The 24,216-nt window shown below is 37.9% G+C and overlaps 1 pseudogene; it reads left to right on the forward strand.

Moving 5' to 3' along the window:
* The first annotated feature begins 2,202 nt into the window (after positions 1-2,202).
* LOC113076501 (MAP/microtubule affinity-regulating kinase 4-like) lies at positions 2,203-23,925 on the forward strand (annotated as a pseudogene).
* The last annotated feature ends 291 nt before the right edge of the window (positions 23,926-24,216 follow it).

Here is a 24,216-nt window from a genome sequence, read left to right on the forward strand (position 1 = left end):
AGCACGTGAACAAAACTGGAGCTAAAATGTTATTAATGTTATAATGTTAAAACATAATTTATAGAGATTCATCTAAAGATAAAAGAGTAGTTCATCTAAAAATAAAAATCTGCTGAAATTACACTTACCCTCAGGCTATTATTGTGACATTATTTTCAGTTGTATATTCTGATGGCACCCATTCACTGCAGGGGATCCATGAGCAAGTGATTAAATACTAAATTTCCCCAAATCTGTCCCTATGAAGAAACAAACTCATCTACATCTTGGATGAACTGAGGGTGAGTAAATCTTCAGCAAATGTTCCTGGGTGAATTATTCCCTTAAAAAAATCTTTAAAAAGGCAGTTTTTCCAAAGGAAGCTTTGCTTTTTGTTCTTTGTTGTAGGATGCTTAAAGGGGGGGTGAAATGCTATTTCATGCATACTGAGTTTTTTACACTGTTAAAGAGTTGGATTCCCATGCTAAACATGGACAAAGTTTCAAAAATTAAGTTGTACGTTTGAAGGAGTATTTTTGTCACAAGTTTCGGAAAGTTTTTTTCGAGTATGGCTCTGTGTGATGTTAGATGGAGCGGAATTTCCTTACATGGGTCCTAAGGCACTTCTCCGGGAAGAGCGCGTACTCCTGTATAGCAGAGCAGAGACATTCACTGATCAGAGCAAGAGCGAAATGTCACAAAAGGAGTGTTTTTGGTTGCCAGGACAAGACAACCCTGCACAGATTACCAAAAAAACAGCATTAAGGGACCAGTGGATGGAGTTTATTTTTACCGAGCATCAACGGAGTTGTGCAAGTGTTTGTGTTTGTTCCCTGCATTTCGAATATGCTTGTTTTACAAACAAGGCCCAGTTTGATGCCGGATTTGCATATCGTTTATTTCTTAAGGACAATGCAGTCCCAAAGAAAAAGGGTCACGATCGTGTGTTGGAACCACATGTGGTGAGTAAAACTGCTTCAAATATCTCTGTTGTTAACTTAGCTATCAGCGTGTAAGCACATCAAGTAAACAACATGCGATGTTGTCATCAAACTGCACTTTCCACATGTACAGCTTAAAAAAAAAAAAAAAAAAAAAAAAAGACGACATAAAGTGGAACTTAGTCATTTTCCAAAATGGCTAAGCAAATATATGCAGTTTCAATACATACTACATAGAGACGTCCTGCTGTAGTTGTTGCTGCTGCTCTTGTTAAATTTCAGCCTCGGATCTGGTTCTGGATCATAAATAAACGGCTGAATCTGACTGTTAGCCATGGTTTGTTTTGGATGATGCTTTTTTCCTCACGGTAATGTCACAGCTTCCAAACTTCCAAACGCTCTCAATGCAAAGCCTACTCGCGCCAGTGATTCTTTAGCTCCGCCCACACGGCACGCCTCCAGCCATTATTATAGGTATGGTGGGGAAAAGTCACGTGTATGAGGTACAGTGACGGCTCTAGGAAAATATAATTGGGCTGGACAAAGTTTTCTATGTTTAATTCCATAGTTTATTGCAAGTTAAGTCCACTTTGTTATGAATGTGACATAATCACTCCCTTTAACTACTGGATTGTAATACTGGCCACAAAATTTTGACACATTTTCTGCAATTTCTTTACTGTCGTCTATACAGTAGTTCCCTGGACCTGTTATTATTTGATTTCTCAGTGAAATATTAAACATTGTAGTACTGTAATGTAATCCAGTTCAGATTTATCTATCCTTAAAGGGATAGTTCACTCAAAATGAAAACTCTGTCATAATCACCCTCTAGTTTAGCACAAAATAAGATATTTTTTTAAGAAATGTGGGTTAACCAAACAGTTACTTCTGAAAGACATTCTTAAAAAAAATAAAAATAATAATATATATATACTTTTTAAAGTATCCACATGTCAGTGAGCATAGACTCATGATTCAAAAACATGATTTAATTATTTTTAGACACAGTAAACAGTCATCTGAAGACAGTAGTTTGTTTGTAATCTTAATCTTTGCGACTGACCTGTGTAAAAATTTTAAATATACAGTTTTGTGGTAATGATATGTTAAAACAACTGCAGTAGATTATGGCATTTAACCATTAAAACACTCTCGAGTAAGTACATTTACTATGAAAAGATTAAAGACCTAGAAAGCTACGGAGAATTTTGACACATGCAAGTTGTCTATCAGCCCGCTTTTGTGGAGCTCTTTAAGTTGTCCATTAGTGCGCCCGCGCGCGCGTGTCAGTGCTGAGACGAGCTATAGCGGAGGCATCAGTGGCGCATCTCACATCACCGCTGCTGGAATATAACGCCTGCTTTAGGATGTGAACGGGTCTCGGCCTCGGCACCGGTCAAAGCTTCTGTTTTCCCATGACAAACAGCTGCGAGAAGAGAGCGACCGTGCCCGAGAGTGAACGGTACAGGGGAGCGGAGAGATCCTCGGTATTATTATGAGAGAAGAGGACGGGGTTGTCGGAGCCGTATTTGTTTTGCTCGCGGAGATGAGGCGGGGGGTAGCGAGTCGCTACAACATCGTTGGGCTCCGGCCAAGCATTACACTGTTTTAGCACATATATACCGCCGCGCTTGCGTTTTCATCGTCAACTGACTCGTTCGATCGTTAGGGTTTGCATCGCAGAAAATAATGCAGCTGTCTCGAGGACATCTGTGAGATTCGCGGACTGCTGTTGCTGCTGTCATGACAGACGCAGGCTCTACCGAGCAGGCGGTGTGAGAGAAGCACGGCCCCAGCTGCAGCAGCACGGCCGATGTGGGCTGTGTTTACCGGGGGAGATTAAATCTGTAAATACTGTTCGCGTTATTCCTCTTTAATCGTGTGCAATCTCAGGGAAAATGTCCTCTCGGTCTGCTTTACCGTCTGCGAACGACCGGAGCACAGATCATGTAAGTATCTTAATTTTAAATGAATTATTGTTTTAAAATATCATCACAGTGTCCCGTTTCCATTCATATCCCACAACGCCCATTGTTTAACGTCAGGTGCACTGTCATTTTTGCAGCCGGGACGAATATCAGGCATTCATTGCCTAATCGTTAATGTGAGGATGGAGAGGCAGGATACAGGGGCCCATGTACGCGTAGCAGGTTCTTTGGCAAAATGGGCCGCATCCTTGAATGTGCAAAGCAGCAAAAGAGGCGCTGCGAAACGCACAGGCAGTAGAGCTCAGGCCATCCGCATAGTGTACACATCAGCGCATCATCTGCGCACGAGCGCCATGCTCTCTCAGCGCGCGCTCCTCTCCCAGAGAGCGGGTTTGCTTCATTGGCAGTATTTTTTCGGGAGAAAAGCAAGAAAACATTGTCTCTGCATCAGTAAATGAATATAGCTATTCGGGGCACCAGAATCGACTAGGGAGGGTGGATTGAGGTTTCAGCGTTAAGTGCTCCTGAAACTGACGCACTAGGCTGGCCTACCAGTTCTGCGCCAACAAATTACAGTGTGGTTCATGAACTTACTCAGACTTGTGTTTGCTGATGTATTTAGTGTTGCATCAGTAAAAACTTATCAAAAACAACAATTTTTTTATCCAATGATTATAAACGCGTTGGAGAAATAAAACTAATGTGGCCTAATGGTAACACTCAATATATTTTTACTCACTGTAAAAGGAAAAAAGTAACTGGTTGGAGTATGTTCAGCTATAAAATTATTAATTCCTTTCTCTTTATATATATATATATATATATATATATATATATATATATATATATATATATATATATATGTGTGTGTGTGTGTGTGTGTGTGTGTGTGTGTGTGTGTGTGTGTGTGTGTGTGTTAATTCTCAATATAATTTCTAACCATTTGGTACGACATCCGTGGTTCAAAATGCGCATTTGAATTGCGGTTATTCGTTTTGCATTTAAGTAACTTACCGAGTTTTATTTCTCTTCGAATTTTCTCTGTGTGTGTGCGCGTGAGATCGAGCATTATATAACGAGCATTTGAAAGACTAATACATGACGATTATTAATGGATTACTAATATACTTTATTATTATTAAAATTCACACAGATAAACTGGATCTTGTCGTACTCGAGGGTTTATTGTCTTCTTGTTTCATAATTCGAAACCTTTTTATCCACTACTCCACTACTTTGTCCATCTTAGGGTTTTCCTGGAGCCTAATCAGTTCTGTTACTTCTGTTACATATGTGGAGTTTCTGCGCGAGGGCGACCTCTGGCTTCCAGTATGAATGAAAAAGAGACATCAAGTGTTCAATAGCGCTCAAAAATGGCCACAAAATGGACATATGATAATTAATGATTTTCTCTAGTTTTTGTTTTAAAAATATTCATTATTAATTGCGAATCTAAAAAACAAACAAACAAAAAAACACTCTGATGTGCCAATTCATCAGAACCGAACTGTGGTTTAAAAACCTAGGTATGTATTGAACCATAGCCTAACTGTATTGTTGCATCTCTAACACATACATTATACATCCATAGACATACACACACACACACACACACCAGAATTTTCAGATTCACATAAACCAGAACCTTCAGTGTCATGATCTTTCAGAGATCATTGTAATATGCTGATTTCATATTGTTATCAGTGTTATCTTTAGAACAACTTCCAAAATAAACACATGATTCAGAGATATCACAGATGATACATCTATGCCACTAATGGCTGGATTTCTCTAAAGAGACTGAGGATTTTCACAACAGTCTGTGATAGTTTCTTTCTTTTGTTATAATTCTATAAAAATAAGAATGAGAGCTTGTGCACAGTATGTACAATTTGGCATATTTTATATACAGTGTGTGTGAGGCAGAGTCCAGTAAGGGTAGGGCAGGGCATCACGAGTAATTTATTCAATCGCAGAGCTGTAATCCTGTGGTCAGAGGTGCAGATGGGGACCTGGGCATGTTTTGATTTCTGTGTGAGCTCCTTCCTATCCCCTCTTATGGGGACAGTTTGAGCCTTTAAGGAAACTTTTATCAGATGTTAGCCTGAGTGTTCAGGGCTCAGTCAGGTTTAAATGTGCTAATCTAAATAGAAAGTTTAGTTTCGGCTGTGGCAGACTAAAACCCCCTAGGCAAAGTAAGTTAATCCTGTATTATAGGGCAGAATTACTCACACACCAATGCTAACCTCAGTTTTCCCGCACACTCTCATACACCATCATCACATTAACAATCTGAATGATAATGCATTTGTTAAATTTAGTTTCCATGTTAACGACAAGCAAGCTGAATTATCATAATTTCCTCTTACATTTATGTATTTCTGAATACCTTTAAACACTCTAAAACACCCGAAAGGCAAAATCTTTTTTATTTTTTTATCAATTCTGATTTAATTCTACTGTGGCACCAGAGGTTTGATTGATTGTGTGTATATTGAGAATCTTTTACAAACCCACTTAGTTTGTAACTGTGAAAACATTGTGATGCACTGAAATAAATCTTTTACCTGAACACTGAAACCAAAGTTTTTATTTACCCAAAAAACATAAAATAACGTTTGAGTTATTGAATATGGCAAATTTGGTAATTGAATTTATTAATTTGTTTCCAAATTGAATTTAATTAACCTTTATAAAATTTTCTCTGTGTCTATTTCTCCATCCAGCATGCGTCTTTGGTGGCGAGTCGTTCAGAGAAGGGAACAAATGTGTCGAGTCGTTCACTGGGTGCAAGATGTCGAAACTCCATGGCCTCTTCCTCAGACGAGCTGCCACACATCGGAAATTACCGGCTCCTCAAAACCATCGGCAAGGGCAACTTTGCTAAAGTCAAACTAGCCCGCCACATCCTCACGGGCAAAGAGGTGAGAGAGAAAGACTACGAGAGAGAGAGTGAAAGACTACGAGAGAGAGAGAGTTTACATAGGTAAAACCTGTGGTGTGTGATAAGATGTTGGTACAGGCGCTACTGTATTCTGTCTCCTTCTCATCTGAACACTGGTGAGCTGTAATTCTTTGGGTGGTATATTTTTAAAGTGGTACAACTTAAGTGTGAAAAACTCCACCCCCACATTTACTTTTTATAAACCAAAGCTGATATAGTGTGATTTTAGGGGTTCCTTTTAGGGGGCAGCAGTGAGCTTTCATAATCTTGGATAGTAATAAATCGTGATGTTTAAAGAATCAACTTTTGCAGCATTAATAGTGAACAGTTTGGAGCCACGTATACACCTTTGGGAGTGACAACTGCATTTAAATACAGATGGTAACCCCATAAATTATGGCTGTGTTTGTATACGGAATACAGTCGTCACTCCTAGACTCATGATGGCTGACATAACCACTACAACATTTTGGCTGTAAACAGGTAACACTGATGCTAAAAGTTTTGTGCTATTTTTGACCTGAGTAATATTAGTGATCAGATAAAGGTTCTAATAAAATACCCATTAACAGAGTGTTTTGTTTAAGCTTTTTAAGCTGCTACTAACAGCATGTGCTCTGTTTGAACTGTACCGTATGAGTTGCCTTTAGACCACATGGCTGGTGGGAGCAGCTCGGTGGAGCGAGACAGACTGGCATGTGAATTTGCCAATGAGTCAAGACACATGGTTCTGGCTCTGACTAGCGCCACACAAGAACAAAAGAGACTTATATGCACTTTTAATTACATCATTGCATTAACAGTTTGGCTCTGTACACACTACTGATTTAATGAATACATTTGTTTATCACCTGAATTTTTTAATTTGTTGAATGTGGTTGTCACTCCTGTAAATAAACAAAGCTCTAAAGCAAGGAGTGCTTTTAAAATACTGACACAAATTTCTGTGAGGAGCGCCTACTATGATATATATAGTTGAGTCAAATACACTACTGTTCAAAGTGTGGTGGTTGGTAAGATTTCTTTTTCAAGGCAAGTAATTATTTTATTCAGCAAGGATCCATCAAATTAATCAAACGTGACATCAAACACCTTTATAATAGAAAAACATAAAATTTATGTTCAAATAAATGTTGTTTTAAACTTTCTATTCACATAAGAATTCTGAAAATATATCAAATTTTTTCATAAAAAAAAATATTTAGCAGCACAACTGGTTACAGCAATGAAAACATCGTTTTCAACATCACTGATAATAAGAAATGCTTTTTGAACACCAAATTAGCATATCTGAATAATTACTGAAGGATCAGAGAAGACTGATCCTGAGGTTCAGCTTTAACATCACAGCAATGATTTTTCTAAATCATATTTTGCAGTGTTACTGTTTTACTCTATTTTTGATCAAATAAGTTTTGAACAGTAATGTATATATTCTCATTTTGTAACCAAGAATGGTTTAAACTGGGTCTCCCCGTCCATCAAGTTTGTTTTTTGAAAGCCTAAACTAATGAATGTCAAATTACATTATATATCAGATTTAATGACAAACAATTAAATTTTGGGAGGATATCTATCTGCAATAATATACATTTTATTTGGATCTTAAATCACTATTTGTGCTTTTTATTTGTAGGTCGCAATAAAGATCATTGACAAGACTCAGTTGAACCCAACCAGCCTACAAAAGGTAAGACCAGTTTTCAAGACATTTTTTCTTCATTAATGCCGCGTTCCAGGCAACCCGTAACCTGTGTTATTCCAACCTTAAACCTGTGCAAGTGCACTGGAACGGCAGTCAAACACGTGACCTGCCACCCTTTAACTCGTACTAGATCGATGTACTCCGAGTTCTGAATTCTGACATCACATAGCACGCGAAACAACGAGGGCAACCCCTATACATAATATTGCCTATGGATGCAATGCCTTTTTAGGACAATGTAACATTGCAATAAAATTAATAATCTAGCTACAATTCCTTGCGCTCAGGAAGTTTGGCGTGACTTGCCTGGAATGGTACAAAGTCATTAATCTTGTTTTGAAATCGTGACTTATGAGCTCCAAAACCTGCCTGGAACGCAGCATAAGTCAACTGTCATATTGCCATGCAGTGATGTCATTGCATCATAGCACATAAAAGGCGTTCCCTCATTTCTCTTTTTCCTTTGCTTTTAAATAGCTTGTAAAAGTGGCCGCATTCAGTTTTTAATTGTAGTGTCCTTTCTTTAACTGAACTAAATGATTTTTATCACTACAAAAGATCAAAATGATGGTGGTGGTCAGTGCCGCGGTGGCCAAGTGACATGCCCAGCGTGGCGGCTTAACACCGGTATCACCATCAGCACTGTCTATCGCGGCAAGCCTAATATATATACGCACACACACATGTATATAAATGTATAACAGTGTGAGGCTCTTATAAGTATTGCAGCAATATGTGTGTGGTGTTAGTGTTTACTTTAGTGTTGCTGGTTTGAGAGTTTGCACTCTCTCCTGTACACCAGTGACTCATCTGTCTCATAATAGATTATCACCTGCCTTCAATCCTCTTACTGAAGCCCACCGCTCAAATATAGCTCTGAGTTTGAGCATACATCAAGATTTCTATTGATTATTGAATGCGTCTGACTTTGAACACACTTGTGAGATTAGTGGTTTTCACTCATCTGGAGGGATCTTACATCAAATCTCAGCAGTGACAACTCAGCACTTACTCTTTTGTGTGCAAAATTTGAAGCACTGTTTAGATCTAGCCATAGGAAGTCTTGTTTTCAAAATGCATAATTTGTTTGTGTGCTTAGTGTATGTGTTGGAGAGGAGAGGTCGACAGCTGCAGTCCTCCACAGGCCCAGAATGCCCCACTGTGATTCAATCCCGGCCCTGTAATACACACAGTTAACTGTACACAAACCATAATCCATCCTTATTGACCACGTATGGCTTTTTGACCACTCATATGACTGGTATGAGCTGTTGTAGTAATGCTGGAATCACTGTTTAGTGGAGCATTTGTCAGTTTTCAGAGTAAGTGTTTGTCTTATTCCTCTGTTTTACCCTTTTGTGTTGCACATAGAGAAAAGCTGAGTTATGTTTGCTAGATGATAGTTTCTATCCTTTACTATATAAGTGATATCAAATAATGGAGTATGTTTACAGGTGACCGGGCTCATTGCATTCATTTCTGTGGCTGTGTCAGCAGTATATCTTTTCTGATCTTCCTCTGGCCTCCTGATTTGCATGTTTTAGCAGTTTATTCAAACATTTCTGAGCTTTTATGCAAACAATACAGTTTTAAAACATTTTTATTCTACTTAAAGTCAAAATGTATAAAGAGTGCCAAAAATAAAAATAAAAAAATAGGGCACGGACTTGTCTGACTATGTCTGTTTTTGATTGGATGGAGGCAGATCTGAATGTGAGTTTGCAGATGTAAGAACGGAGTGGTGTTAAAGAAGTCCAACATAATTCACCTTTAGAACATGATACAATATTTTGATTATATTATACAAGGTATGATATAATTATTGCTTTTTGCTTTTTTATTGCAACAATATACAAACAGGAATGAGAACAATCAATAGCCAGGGGCGGAGCCCAAGGGCATAGGAACCGGGGGTGTTAGGGGGTCCCCTCCAACACTGGAGACAGTCGTATTTTTCCCAAAAAAAAATTTTAGCGCAGAGGAGAAAAATATTTGATTTTGAAATCTTTAACTCGCATGCTTTTATTTTGAAAGTGCAACACAGCATCTTGTCACCTCAATGGCTCAGGTTTCACAAAAGCTTTGTAAGCCTAAGAACTTGTAAAAATTATCTTAATAGCACGGCCTGTTTCCCAAAAGCATCGTAACTTAAGTAGCACTTGAAAATCATCGTAGATCTATGAGTGCTCTGGAGTAATCGAAAAGCCCTAAGTGCAGCGTTATGCAGTCACCTGCAGGACAATCGGCAGATTGCACCTTTAACTTGATTCAAGTGAAATCATATTTTTTTTTATTAATTTATAAATTAAATAATTAAACGTAACCTAATATAGGAAATGCTTCAAAGACGGGGAAAAAATATGTCAATGACTTTGTTGAAGTGCACGAAAACCAGCTGTGTATTGGACCCGGAAATAATGTTGCTCTCTCTCTCTCTCTCTTTATACTGTAAATAAATTGTATTATATATTATTATGTAAAGTATAATGTTATACATTATATTACAATATAATATTGCATTGTATTATAATTATTAGCCTATATCCAAGTTGTCTGTCTGGAAAGCAGCATTAGGTTAATGTTAATAAACGATCGTGTACTACAATTAAGAGCCATTCTATAAGGTGACATTTCAGCACTTGACAAACGGATAGCGACTCCTAAGTAGCATTTAGAGCACAGCTATGTGTGATGGCTTTACGTGCATTTTTGGGTAACGCACGTGAAATTACGAATGATCGTAACATTACTCGTAGAAAAAGTTCTTAAGCTCTAAGATCAATCTTTATCGGGAAACCCGGCCCTGATCTGTTTCCGATATGTGTCCCCGCCAATGTTAAACTCATTCCTATGCCCCTGGCGGAGCCCTTTGGCCTCCCCACTCAAAACTGCAGTTTTTGTCCCCTTTTTTGTTGACAAGAAATGCATTTATTAAGATGCGGGATGCCGTATCTCTTCATGACTACATCAAACGAGATAATTTTCAGAAGCGCACTTCAGCTTCACCTTAGCGTCAGGCGTGAGTCAAACAAGCACGGAAAAGCTACAACTGCCTAATCAGCTTCAGTAGAACAACTGTGAACTTCGGTCTGATGAGATGTTGTTAGACTAGCCTGTATGTCAGTAAAACACACTTTCCTGTCCCATCAGCTGTTTTACTGTGCCCACAGCACACACTCTTCAACAGTACGCAGGTGTGTGGTGGATGCTCTGTATCACTTAATCATAATAACCTGCACAAGAAATATGAGCATACATACCTAGTTCTGTCATCAGTCATGAAATCTCCAAAAAGGCAATTAAAGCTGCAAACTGTGCATGTATACGCAGCACACAAGAGCATCGCTCAAATGCATATACTAAAATATATTCTGTAATTCGAGATCAAATAAGGCACAAACTGATATGTATTTTTGATTTGTAATTTGAAGAACTGCTCTAGTGTAAGTGCACTGTGCTCACATCTATTTGTGCATTACAGTACAAATTTTACAAATCTAGTAGCACACATGCCAAAATGAAAATTTAAATGCATAAAAAAAAGAAATGTTATATTCTGGCATTAATGTCTACTGTTGACTTTCCGCCTTCTGCATGTCTCATCCATGAGTATGCAATATTGGTGAGCAAGCATTTGGGAGTTTTGAAAAGTTGAATGAGCAATAAAGCTTAAGAGCGTCCCTTTATTAAAATACCTGGAGGTGAGGTATAATACAAAAATTGTGTTATTCACTCACTATTACTTGATTTAATTCACAATATCTCAATTACAGTTTAGTAGAAATTAATTGTACTCAGTTGTGTTTTAGGCACTAAAACAGTCCAGTACATTATAGACAAACACATTTTTATATTGAAATAATGAAGATTTCTGTGCCACCCCTATGAAAACATCCTTGCTCTGCCACTGTCAATAGCATACTTTAAAAAATGTATTTCATGCTGACTTTAAACTGCCAATAGCAGATTTTCAATAAACGCAATATCGTGCTTAGTTATTATGAGAGATTGAGACAGTGTGATTAAAAAGAGAAGTTTAATGTGATTGACTTATGAATCGACAAGCCTCAGTAACCCACATGGATGAGGAAAACAGCTGTTCATGTATTCTTGTGATTTGATTGACAGGGTTAGCTCCTCCCAGAAGTTTCATTAGACATCTGTATTGACTAAAAGACATTCTGGCTTGATTTAATCTTTACATTTTCAACTGTGTGTGTGTGTGTGTGTGTGTGTGTGTGTGTGCTTTCATTTGTAAATGTATATGTATCATCGGATAATGTGAATTAACGAAACCTGGGATGTATCAAAGCCATTACTTCTGAACCAACGTCTGTGAGATGTTTTATGGGACAGATGCAGGTTCAAGACTCATCTGGTTTCCACAGCCACAGGGATTATATACTGAGTACTTCGCACCGAAGGAGAGAGAACAAAATACAGAAGTATATTTATTGTGTCTGGATATTGCTGTCCGACATGAAGGCTTCATGCTCATGATTATTGATGTTGATGAAGAATATCAAGTTATTCTGGGAATAATGTAAATGGTGTGTATTATTCTGGATAATGATTTTGTTCTCTCTTCTTTTGCAGCTGTTCAGAGAGGTACGGATCATGAAGACTCTCCGTCACCCCAACATTGGTAAGATGCACTAAAATGTACTAAATTCATTCCTACTGCTTTTATAATAATTACAATGTAAAATAATTAGCTTTTGCTGTTTAAATGTAAGCTTACCAAAATTATTTATTGTCATCTACTCTTATATATTACAGTCCGACTCTTTGAGGTTATTGAAACAGAGAAGACGCTTTATCTTGTGATGGAATATGCAAGTGGAGGTGAGCTCTGACCTACATACTGGAGAATGGAATATAACTTTGTTCTATAGAAAACAAATCTAACTTAATTCTAGTGTGGCCAACAAGATTAAAAAAGACTTGATGCTCAACATATTATTTATACTGTAGGTGAATCTGTGATATTTGGGATATTATTCATGTGTGCTTATGTTTTCCAGGTGAGGTGTTTGACTACCTGGTGTCTCATGGGAGAATGAAAGAAATAGAGGCTAGAGCCAAATTTAGACAGGTGAGACATTTATATTATCACTGCAGCATATAGGGCAGGATTAAAGATCAAAGTATTGCATCAAGTTAAGCCTCTGGTTTACAGTTTGAGCTTTCATGTGTTTTAACTGGGTTGTGTTGCTTTTTCGTTTTGTTTCAGATTGTGTCAGCTGTTCATTACTGTCATCAGAAGAATATAGTTCACAGAGATCTGAAGGTATGAGCTGAAATCTGTTGACAAAAAAATAAAAAAAATAAATAAAAAAAATATATATATATACAATTATTATACATTTTTAATCTATATTTTTGTCTTGTTTTCCACTAAATATATGCAAATATCCTTATAACACAATATACATTTACTTGAGAAGCAAAATTGAATTAGGGAACTGTATCAGATTCCATTAACCTATCTTTTGCTGTTTTGATACTCAGCTAAATTAATCTGGTTTTAAATACACAAACTGCTATATATATATATATATATATATATATATATATATATGTATGTGTGTGTGTGTATATATATATATATATACACAATCACTATACAAAAGTATAAAGTATTAGTATATATAGTATGTGTTTATATCACTTTCTGTCCTGTATTTTTCTCCTTGTTCTTTCTCTCCTTCAGACAGTTTCTGTATAACTTAATTATTTCTCTCTCTTTCATTGTTTTTTCTTTACAGGCAGAGAATTTGCTTTTGGATGCCGATGCTAACATAAAGATAGCAGACTTTGGCTTTAGTAACGAGTTTACATTGGGGAATAAGTTGGACACCTTCTGCGGTTCCCCACCTTACGCAGCTCCGGAGTTGTTTCAAGGAAAAAAGTATGATGGGCCAGAGGTGGATATCTGGAGCCTGGGGGTCATCCTGTACACACTGGTCAGCGGGTCACTTCCTTTTGATGGACAGAACCTCAAGGTACAGTTACTTTGTTCTTACACCCACTATGGTCCATTCCAGTCTCTTGACACCTTACTTACATTGGTATTTACAACAAAATACAAGTCTGTCGCTTTTATTTGTATAGCACTTTATACAATACAGCGTGTGTCTAAGCAGCTTTACAGTGTTAAACAGGAAAATAATATTTCGATGATGCAAACAAAATTCAGTTCTGTAAAGCAGCTCTAAATAAGGACAATAGTAAACATCCAGTTTTTCAGTTAGTCAGTTCATTGTTTATTCGGCTCAGTTTAATAGCTGTGTGAAGTTCATCAATCATGGAATGAGTTCAGTTCATCTATAAAGCAGTTGACAAAGCTGATTTTTCAGCAACCATTACATCAGACTTCAGTGTTACATGTCCCTGCAGAAATTGTTGTAATATGTTGATTTGGTGCTAAAGATGAAAAGTTAAAAGTTAAAATGAACAGCATTTTATTTTTGTAACAATGTAAAAGTCTTGCAATTTGATGCTCTCCTTTTGAATATGTTAAGTAATATTAATAATAATAAAAGAATCTTGCTCCGAAATTTTGAACAGTATTGTGCATTGAGAGAAATCCATTTAGAATAGTGGACTGTTTTTTTACTTTGGACCTTAAAAGTTCTTTAAAACCTTGTTTCTTAATCATTTAGTAACTTTCTATCTAAAGACACACTGACATTTGTTTGTCACAAATTGTGCTTATGCGTGTGTGTTTTCCAGGAGCTGCGTGAGCGAGTGTTGAGGGGGAAGTACCGTGTGCCCTTCTACATGTCCACAGACTGTGAGGGGATTCTGCGCAGGTTTCTTGTGCTCAATCCCAGCAAACGTTGCACTCTAGAGGTGCATATTTGCCAATACATCCATACACTCTGCCATACTTAATCCTGTACCAGATACATTATATGATGCCTCTGTCCTGAGTCATATCTCTGTAAAGTTTATGTGTTGTAGAATGCATTCAGCATGCATTTGCTAGAAATGGCTAATTATTCGTCAGTTATTCGAGTTATGAAGTCAGCACAGTTGAAAGGCTGAGTTGGGAGGTTTCTGTGTAATGCTGGTATTTCCTCCACAGCAAGTGATGAAGGATAAGTGGATGAATGCAGGGTATGAGAGCGATGAGCTAAAGCCTCACATTGAACCATCGGAGGACTACAGTGACCCCAACCGCATTGGTGAGCATGTAGACCAGTAGGAAACTGATTCAAGTGTTTTACTTTGTATTTTGCTACTATTATTATTTTACTGTTGTGGTCAAATTATCCTTAGAATAAAGAGACTTGATGTGTTTGTAAATGTTCCTCTCTATTCTCTGATTTCTTTCCAGAGATTATGGTCGGGATGGGTTTTACCACAGAAGAGATTAAAGACTCTTTACTCAATCAGAAATATAATGAAGTCACGGCTACATATCTATTGTTGGGCCTGAAGACTGAGGTAATACATTGTACACACACACTGTGTTACTATATACCACTTTTCTACTTAAAAATACCAATTGTTTGCCAGCATAGCACAACAACGACCTGGATTCTCAGAGTTTATTTTTTACTGTTTTTCTCTATTGGCTTCTGGTCATAGGATGGTGCTGAGTCAAGAGTTAGTGGCAGTATGACTTTGCCGCGTGTACGTCCAAGCCCAATTACCAATGGAACCAACAAACACTCATCTTCTTCATCATCTTCCTCATCCTCACACAGCAAGACTCAGCGCAGCGCCTCTACCTACCACCGCCAGCGACGGCACAGTGACTTCTGTATGAGACACTTCAGTTTAAACTCGAAACAGAAGCATACTTCCAGTAGTTGATGATTATAATTATTCATTTCTTCTACAGGTGGTCCCAGCATGCCTGTGATGCAGCCTAAGCGTAGCCCGACCAGCGGCGGAGACCGTGACCTGCGTGAGAGCCGCATGCCACCGAGGAAGGCCAGCTGTAGCGTAATGGGCAGTCGGACCCTACCACCTTCTAGTCCAATGGTCAGCACCGCCAACAACCCTAATAAGGCTGAGATACCTGATCGACGCAAGGAGATGACCGCCACCACTGTGAGACCACCACTTTGATCATTTTTTCATATATATGTATATATGTATGTATGTATATATATATTATTGGTGGGCATAGATATTTTTTTTTAATCTAGATTAATCCCACTGTAATCTTGGAATTAATCTAGATTAAAATGGCTCATTTGAATTCTGCCCAAGGCATTCAGAATATGTGTGCTACCCAAATAAAATAATTACTAAAAGTAATGTTAAGTCTTTGAGAAGGGGTTTCTCAAGACAGGTGGTGCATTAGACCAGGGGCTCATCTCCTGTTTCCAAAATGCATCACAAACTGCTTGAGAAAGCTGTAAACGGATTCCACATTGCACAAGGTGCAAACAACCTTACGCCTGTTTCACACATAATCCGTCTGCAGTGCATATGCGTTTTGTATTTTTTTACGCACCCATGTTAACGGATTCCAGCGTTCACGCGGTTGCGGTCCATCAGTGCGTTCCAGGAGTGTAGCGTCTGCAGCAGTGCAGCGATCGTTCACGCACCGAGTAGCGGACTGCAAACGCGTCCTGTGTGAAAGCACAATGAGAATGAGTCCGTGCTGCTTCAGCACCACATACGAAACGCACATGGACTGCATACGCCCTGCAGACGGAGTATGTGTGAAACAGGGTGCATCTTGTCGAGGTTTCAATTGGGAAGCTTGTTTAAAAAAAAAAAAATTCCCTTAAGCAAACCCAGCGGCATCTTAGCTGCATCCATGTTAGCACGTCACGTTTGATGTTGTAATTTCATCAAGGCATACACACAGATTTAAAGACTTGTTCTCGCCCCCTACAGATCTGGCTGGGTATACATCCGCGCTAAAATATCAAGGTGAAAGTCATCATCGCTCGCCTAGTATAGACCCAGCTCCCAACCCAACTTTGAGAATAGATTAACAGCGATATTTTTATCGCCTGATAAGAGTCTCACGTTAATGCAGCACGTTAACACACATATATATGTATATATATACAAATGTATACTTTTATTCAATAAGGATGCATTATATTGATCAAAAGTGATAGTAATGACAGATAATACTGCAAAATATTACTTATAAAATCTTACAAACAAGCATTGTTCTTTTGCCTCTTTCTTCATTGTTCATTGAATTTTCTATTCATTAAAAAATCCAGAAAAAGTATCACAGACAACTCCAAATATTAAATATAATAATTAAAAAAAAGTTATAAAATCTTCTGGGCGAGTGTATTCACAGCAGCTTCTATTGCCATGACTCCTCATGATTGTAGTGTGTTCTCATTGGTTTGCTGCCATGTGGGTGATTTAAAGCACGAGGTATACAGTCTGCGAAGCACTTGCCGAAAATTTAGAAAATGCTGCTGCTACCAGATTTTGTTTGCTGAAAACCACACTGTGTTTTATGCAAAACCACCTCGACTAAAATGACTTAAATGAAAACAATATTGTAACTGTATATTTTCATGCTTTATCAAGCAAAACACTTTGAAAGTGCACTGAAATCGAATCTTCTTACATTTTTGGTCATAGACAATGTATATTGAACGTTATTTAACAACATGCATGAGTAAATGAATAAAGTGATAAAATATACAAAAAGATTTGATAAAATGTATATAAAATATAAAATAATAAACATAAGGAAAAGAAAGGAAACAAAAAAATCCTCAGAGCATTCACTAGTGAAAAATAGTATTAATAAAAAGAAATGTTTTGAGTGGCAAATAATTATAATAATAATTCATAATGATGCAGTACTTTTCAATAATTTAACCACACTTCAAGTAGTGCTTTTCAAAGTTTTGAATGGTTGCAAAGCAGCTTTACATACATGTTTTCCTGCAGCACAAAAGCAGTCACAGGTATATTTGTAGCAATTTAGCAGACTTTAAATATACCAATTTATAGTGAGCCACAAATATATTTAGTTATACTAAAGTACATACAAATAAATTGTACTTAAGTATACTATTTTTTCACTAAGGTTTTCTGAAGATTGTTTGTTTTCCTTATGCTTGTGTAGCTTACAGTTGTGTTTTACTGTTTTTGAATCCATTCAGCTGATCTCCGGGTCTGGCAGTAGCACGTTTAGCTTAGCTTAGCATAGATCATTGAATCTGATTAGACTGTTAGCCTCTCGCTCAAAAATGACCAAAGGGTTTTTCTTATTTAAAAATGGACTCTTCTGTAGTTACAATGTGTATGAAGACGGACAGAAAAATGAAAAGTTCTAGGCTGATATGGCTAGGAACTGTACTCTCATTCCGGTGTAATAATCAGTGAACTTTACTGCCATACTATATAAGTGCTGCAGGTGCAATGATATTAAGCAGTGCCTGAAATTAGTCTTCAGCTACTTTGTGTAGTTGCCGAGTTGTTGGGACTATTTTATTTTAATATGTATTTGACATTTTGGGGGTTAATGAAATGTTGTGTCCCACCTTTCATTGTAGAACAATATTCCAGGAAGTACTATGACCCGAAGAAACACATACGTATGTACAGATCGTTCCAACACTGACCGTCACACACTGCTGCAGAATGGCAAAGACAACAGGTGACATACACATACATTCACAAACACAGATGCGATCTGCCACTGTGCTGCGCGCCCCATTGCCTCTCATTCACTGAGCCTGTTTCTGTCTCTTCTCAGCTCCCTGTCTCACCGCCTCCCTCCCACCTCTCCTTCCACTCTCAGTATTGTCGGAGCAGGAGCATCCTCCTCTTCTTCCTCAGGTGAGCGCTGTCGGCTGACACGTGGTTCCACCATCCGGAGCACCTTTCATGGGGGTCAGCTCCGTGACCGTGTCCCACCCACCTATGGACCTCCGCCCACGTCGCCCACCCTCAGCCATGATGCTGGAGCCCTGCCACCCAATGCCCGCAGCCGGGCCACTTCTAACCTGTTCAGCAAACTCACCTCCAAACTCACACGCAGGTAAGAGAAGAGACTTATATCATAGAAAGAAAAACATCCACAGTTGATGCATTGCTATGCAGTAAAAAAATCTGAAAACCATGTAAACATCAAAAATGTCTGTCTTGATTCGGAGTGAAGTTATTCTAAAGCTCCAACCAAAGGTTTTTTTTTTTTATTTGTTTTTCCATGGAATCAGCAAGTCAGTGATCAATGTCAGGCATTTGTGCTGCTGGATGCAACAGTGTATAATGATCATATTATATGAACAAGATGAAGAATTAATGGAAGAATCTGTAATGCTCAATATGGCGGCTGTACAGTTGATAGAGACATCACAATGCTCAATTTAACAACAGTAGGAACAGAAGTCCTTCCATAAAGTGCAGTCACATTTACCATTGTTTGAAGTCGTCATAACCAGCTCAATGAAAACATTTGTCTGATGGTCGTCCGGCAGCAAATCATTTTTCTTATGCACATTTGGTATCAAGTTAATGTTTGGTGAACTTTGGCACAAATTTGCAGCACTGATCAATAGCAAGCCTTTTGGTTCAGTAGTGACCTGTTGGTGGACGTTCATAATTTTGCAACAGAGCAAAACAGATGAGGTGCTCATTCTAGTTTTGTAAACACTACTACATCTTAATATTATAAAGGCAAGTTCAGGTTGTGCTTTTCTGTCATTCCGCTACATGTGTGAACATACAGTGGAACGAAATGTTGTGCCTCACGGGACCATGGTGCTACATAAATACAGACATACAACAATTAAGTAAAACAGTATAAACCTATACACAACTAGCCTTCTGACAGATTTTGACTATAAATATACTATACATAAATGTTTACCTATACATAAGCTAAAAATATACAGACAATACGAATGCATCACATAATAAAATTTGTCCTCATTTGTAAGTCGCTTTGGATAAAAGCGTCTGCTAAATGAATAAATGTAATGTAAATGTAATAATATACCTATACACAACTAACCTACTGACAGATTTTGAATATGAATATACTATACATTAATATATGAATATACTTTACATTTACCTATACATAGACAGAAAAATACAAATATAAAGACTATACGAATTCTTCACATAGTACTGTACATGTGCAAAGAGAAACATTGTAAGTCAAGCAGCTGGCTGGAGAACAATGTAAGATAATTTGTAGTGCATGAGCATGTGACACAAATTACTGAGTATTTTGTGGGATTATGTACACACAGCAGTGTGTGTAAAATGTGTCTAATGTACATAGAGGAGAACTGCACAAAAATTATAAAAAAAAAAAAAAATGTTTCAGGCAGTTTTTCTGTGATCTGGAAAGGTTGGGAGATGGAGGAGGTGAGATGGTCCATGTTTCGGGAGGTAGAGGGTTTGTGTGAGGTTTCAGAGGAGGGCGGGGTGATTTGAGTTCAGGGCTCTCACAGCCTGGGGAAAGAACTGTTGAGCAGTCTGGCAGAGCTGGCTCTGATGCTCCGCTACTGTCTTCCTGATGGTATGAGGTGGAAGAGACTGTGAGATGATCTTTGCAGATGTGTTCACTGTCCGCTGGAGGGTCTTGTGGTCTGCTACACTACAGTCCCTGTACCAGACAGTGATGCAGCTGGTCTCTTTGGTTCCTCTGTAGAATGTGTTGAGGATGGGTGAAGGGAGACTTTAGTAGGAAAGGCTGTTTGGAAAGGTTGGTTTGTTTGCTATCAGAATAGCTCTGGATATTAGATTAGTTGTTATTTTCATATCACTCATCATATTTTGCCATATCTGGTCTCATATTGATCAAATTTGCCAAGCAACAGTAAATGTGAACATACATTAGTTAATCAGCTGTTTGTTTACTTTTGAAAGTGAATTTGTCTGGAAAATACTGTTCTGAACTGCCCTTAAGAAGCACAATTTGGTCAGATTATGTTCAGATTTTCAACTATTCAACAGTTGGGGTCAGATTTTTTTTTCTTTCATTCCTGATTTGTAATATGCTTTTGAAATGTAGATCCTACAAGCGGTCACAGATTTTCACATTCAACATTCAGCACATAGCTGTACTTCATTGGCTTGAAATAGCCTATGAATAGCCTAATTAGAACAGAGTGAAATCACTCACAGTAACATTAACGTTAATGATGCACAGACATTTTAACAACCAACTTTATTTGACCTGAAACAGCAAAAAAATCAATCAATCAATCAGATCAGTTATGGAATACTTTTGGAAAGCCAAAACTATTGATATAAACAGAGAATTTAAACGTTTTTTCTGATGCATCAATGTCAATTTCAATGTGGATACGTTGCAAAAGTTAAATATGTCAGCAGTGTGGACGCACTTCATTGCTACTATAATGTAGTTGAAATCGACAACTGTTATTGCAAATGAATGACTTTGGATTAATTTTTCTGTCACTCCAAGTTGCTGTCAGTGTGAATGGGGCCTTAGACGGAGGTTTGTAAAAATGCTTTTGACAGACACATTCTTCCAACAAATAAATGCATAGATGATTTATGTCACGCATTACTGCAACAAAGAAATTTGATTCCTTTAAAAAAAGTGCCTGAGTGCTGCCTGTCCAAAAACACTGGGGTCCCACTGGGGAATTCTTTCAGTTTAAAAGTTGGTTTTACAATCACACTATACACATTCATCATTCCTTGACTTATTTCCTCTCTTTTTCAAGCTTCCTAAGCATACAAATGTGTACCTTCCATAGTCTCTCCCACTTTGCCCTTATTTCTAAGTTACCTTTCTTTATCTCAGTTGCATTTGCTCTCTCTATCACTCAGTCTTTCTGTGACCTTCTGCATCTCTTCTCTCTCTTTCTCAGACTCTCCTCATTTTGTTTCTCTCTCTCTCTCCTAGGGTCAATCTTGACCCCTCTAAACGCCAGGGCTCTAATAAATCAGTGTCGGGTTGTACTCTTCCACAGGGATCCAAAACAGTTAGTAAGTTTCTCAGTCTGCCTCATTGCCTGTCTGTTGCCGCTGCACGTCCGTCTGTCTCTGCACATCGCATGCCTGTCTGCATGCAGTCTCCTTTGCAGAACATGTGTCTGGTAAACAGGATATGAGAGAGAGGAAAGGCTGGATGATGGTGCATGGCGGTTACGTCTCTTATCTGTTTGCATGCATTTAGGAACATATGCAAGTTTTTATTCTATGACCCATAACACATCGCTCAGGTCAACATCAGTCAGCTAGCTATATTGACCTGCAAGCAGATTATAATAGTTGGGCAGGACTGAGAGATCGAGATATTTATTTTTATTTTATTTTATTTTTTTGGTCTGTGGTGGAGTTGTGTTGCATGGATCAAACACTGCTGAGGTAATACAGACCATGTGAAGTTTTTTATTTTTATTTTTTTTGAAGGGTCACAAATGAATCTGAGGGAGTCAGCAGATCTTCGGTCACAGGGTGAGTCTTCATATTATACTACGTCATGATCAAGAATGGCCCACTAAAGAAACTTTGTTATGCTATTAACACTGGTTTGGGCCAAGCAAATGTGTGCATCTGGATGATCATGTTTTGACATTTTGATTAAACTTTATAGGCCAATTTCTTTTTAAAAATGAAACATACATGGATTAACTGTTCACAATAAGATCTTAAACATGCATTCACATTCACATTCATGCATTCTTTCAATTTCAAAATTTTAATTAGCGTAATTGTTTTACATAAAATATTGCCCAAAGCATCAATACACACACAAAGTGACATAAAAGATGATCTGCCAGTTAACATAAAAAGAATAGTAATACGAAGCAACAATAAATATTATTATATAATAATATGAATTATAACATTATAAAATTAAATAAAAAATCAAATAAGCTACAATAAAACTTTCTACAATGGTGATAAAAGCATTGATTGCTTTCTGAATATGTGAATCTCAAATAACAGTTTTTCAGGATTTTTTTTTTTAGCGTAAATCTCTTCCTCTAGTGTTCCTCTTCATGCTCTCTTTCTCTCTCTTTCCCAGTGGCCATTTATCTGGGGATCAGAAAGCGTCCGAGCCCTGGAGCGGGGGAGGGGGGTGGGATGTAAGGGGCTATCTCTCCCATCCCCCCGGGCCCCTGCAGAAGTGGTACTGGCCTTGCGTGAGGCGGCGAGGGGATGCGGCTGCCAGGTCCGGCACGCTGGCCCATTTCTGCTGTGCTGCAGTCATGGGGCGGCAGGGTCAAAGGTCGCTTTTCAAGCTGAGGTGTGCCAACTGAGTGTGGGTCCCACAGAGGCAAACGGAGTACGCTACACACGCCTGTGGGGGGCCCCCCTCGCCTTCAGGCACATCGCATCTCGGATCTCTAAAGAGGTGGAGCTCTGAGGGGACAGGGGAGGAGACTTGAATCTGAGACGTCCCCTCACTATATCCATCGTTATAGCGAACTGACGTTGACCCACCCACTTATATGTTATAGACTGATCCCTCCTCCAGTCAACACTCGACAAAAAACGAAACTAAACACACATTCACGCAAACAAACAGTCACCTTAAAAGCACGGCACACTCAAACCTGACAATAAAGAAATCTGAAGTACAAAAACATGCACAACATAAGCCTGAGTGGAAACACACACACACACACACATTCTGATTCTGAACAGCCTCATTCACTGGATCTGGATTGAATCCAGTTTAGTATTTTTATTCTCATTCTAGTCATGAAATTCTTACTTAAATAACTGATGTCATTCTTTTTTTATCCACTTTTGTATGTTTTCAACAAGTCTTGACATTTTAAACGGGTCATCATTTTTATGTTTTCGTGATTTAATGTGTCTTACATTTCTTAATGCTGAGTCAAAAGCATTGAATCATTGACAATGTAGGATTGTAGCTGCCAATGAACTATTTGCACAAATGTGAAGTTGGCAAACTTATCCTAACTTCATCACAGCTCACAGAGCCCACACAAATCTACATTGCTGGCGACCGCAAATTTGATCAGGCTGTAAGCCAACCATCTACACTTTGTTCTTGAAATAGTCCAAGCTAAAGTTTTGTTCCCTAGAAAATCTGTTTTTGTGATGTATAGTGCCAGTTTACTTGCGTCCTACCAATTTTAATTTAGAATAGCCTTTTAATGCCAAATGACTTTCCCTGACCCTTCACAAACAGGCTCTGTGATTGGTTGGTCATAGATATTAATCCTTTATTTAAAATTCTATTCAGTGATGCTTTGCAAATAACGTCACCTCTCCCTTTACCCAGTAAGAGTAGAGTAGAGGGTACCACAAAGGTGATTTTACAGAGTGAGGTGGTTTTAGTTTTCAGTGTTATTAAAGACACGTTTCCTGCATTGAAGATATCTGAATAATTTTGAAAAAGACCTATTGGACAGTGGATCCTATTGGATGTAATTTGATTGTAAAACAAATTGCAATTTATGTATTCAGTAAAAAAAAAATTCATGACATTATTCCATAGTCATTCATTAGCACGTTAGTGTTTTTCACAATATATATATATATATATATATATATATATATATATATATATATTATGAAAAACACTAACATGTGCTAATGAATGACTATGGAATAATGTCACGAATTATGTGATGTCACGAACTAAGGAAAATCCCAAATTCAGTATCTCAGAAAAATAGAATATTACTTAAGACCAATACAAAGATTATTTTTAGAAATCTTGGCCAACTGAAAAGTATGAACATGAACAGTATGAGCATGTACAGCACTCAATACTTAGTTGGGGATCCTTTTGCCTGA

Source organism: Carassius auratus, chromosome 5 (genome assembly GCF_003368295.1).
Source record: "Carassius auratus strain Wakin chromosome 5, ASM336829v1, whole genome shotgun sequence".
NCBI lineage: Eukaryota > Metazoa > Chordata > Actinopteri > Cypriniformes > Cyprinidae > Carassius > Carassius auratus.